Raw genomic sequence first — 2,068 nt, forward strand, 5'->3', positions numbered from 1 at the left:
TGTCGCTGTCTCAGCCTGCCGTTGAATCTCGCTGCTCTCTCTCTGTCTCTCGCTCTCTCTCTCTCTCTCTCGGGCTCTCTCGCTTTTGTGGCACGGAGGGAGAGTGAACGCGCCGCATGCGAGTGACGGTAAGATCTCACGCTCGCTGTCTCTCTCTCCGCCTCTCTCCGCCTCTTTCTCCTCTCTCTCTCTCTGTGTTTCTATCTTAAACTCCCACCCCCCCGTTCCCTGTCACCCACTTATGATGTGCTCACACACAAGTGGAAGACAATTAACAAGGGAATCACAGACACCGACACACACACAGACACACACACAGACACCGACACACACACAGACACACACACACCCACACACACAGACACCCACACCGACTCAACGACACACACCGACACACACAGACACCTCCACACACACACACCGAATCGCCGACACACACACCGACCGACACCCACACAGACACCCACACCCACACACAACAACTCATAGACACACACCGACACACACAAGCACACACACACCTCACTCGCAAACACATACATACCCACATACACACCCACACACACACCCACACACACATCCCTACAAAGACAAAGATCCCCCGTATAGCCTTAACAGACCGTTGGGGCAAGTGCTGTTAGCGAGTAGTACTTATGACGGTCGGTACGGCCCGCGAGGGAGTGGGTGGCCAGCACACCGGGGTACTGTACTCATTTAAGGCTGAGTCGACCTAGGTGAGGCCCGAGACCGGTTCAGACAATCGTCACCGGTGTTGGCCTCTTGAGTGGGAATCGAACTCGCTTCGCCGGGGGTTCGTGGCGCAGCGTGGCGCTAACCGCTGCACCACCGCTCCGCTCCGCTCCCCAAGGGGTTGGTGGAGGCAGTGAGGGAGGGGAGAGAGAGAGGGGAAGACGCGAGGGAAGGAGTTGATTGAGGGAATGAAAGGTGGAGCGAAAGCCGGAGGGAAGGAACGAGGGAGCGAGCGAGCGAGTGAGGAAGAGATTTGATCTTAATTTGTGTGTGCCTATGTTTGTTCTCTCTCTCTATGTATCTCTGTGATATCTGTCTGTACTTATATATGTCTGTCTGTCTGTGTGTCTATGTTGTGTGTCTCTCTCTGTGTGTGTCTCTGTGTGTCTCTGTGTTGTCTCTCTCTATGTATCTCTGTGATATCTGTCTCTACTTATATGTCTGTCTATATGTCTCTGGTTCTGTGCTTTATCTCTCTCTCTCAAATTTAGCATTCTCAGGAAGAACGTAATCAACCAGGTAGGGTGTTGACTGTTATGTTATCCGACTCTCTGTTGTATTACATTACATTTCTAAGTATACTAGATTTGTGTTTCTAATTCATTTGTACCTGATGACGATTGCTTGTGTTGCAATCGAAACGTCGTATGCTAGTATTTAATGTATTATTTTATCTTTATACGCGACTTTACCGAAAGAACCAAAAAGTGAGAAGAGATCCGACTCAAGGTGGCGCTGTCCAATCTCGAGGGGGTGCTGAGCCCTTCCCGGAGTTTCCACGGCCTGATATCGAACCCAGGTGGTGTGTGGTGCGTGTTGGCAGGTGGTAAGTCGAACGATTCATCTGACCGGGAATAGTGAATGCCCTCCCCTTCCATGGGCCGCGCCTAGGTGGACTCAGCCTCGAATGAGTACCTGGTGCGGTGTGTAGTAAACATCGCTACTCGGGAGACAAAGGCTGGCTACCCACCCCCTCGCGTGCCGTGGCGGCCTTCATAGGTGCTGCTTACTCGCTAACGGCACTTGCTCCTACAGTTCGCTCACGGCTATATGGGGGACCTTTGTCTTTGCGTTGCACGGAGAGACGCAGTACGCTGTGCTCACACGACTCTAACACACACACACACACGCACAAACAAGCACACACACACACGGACACATACACACGCACAAACAAGCACACACACACACGCACGTACACACACACACACGCACACGGGTGGCGATGTTTGCACACCGCACCAGGTACTCATTGGAGGCTGAGTCGACCTAGGAGAGGCCCAGCACCAATACAGATAATCGTCACCGGTGTTGGCCG

This window comes from Lethenteron reissneri, chromosome 58 (genome assembly GCF_015708825.2).
Source record: "Lethenteron reissneri isolate LAM-NWPU_2019-01 chromosome 58, ASM1570882v1, whole genome shotgun sequence".
NCBI classification, from domain to species: domain Eukaryota; kingdom Metazoa; phylum Chordata; class Hyperoartia; order Petromyzontiformes; family Petromyzontidae; genus Lethenteron; species Lethenteron reissneri.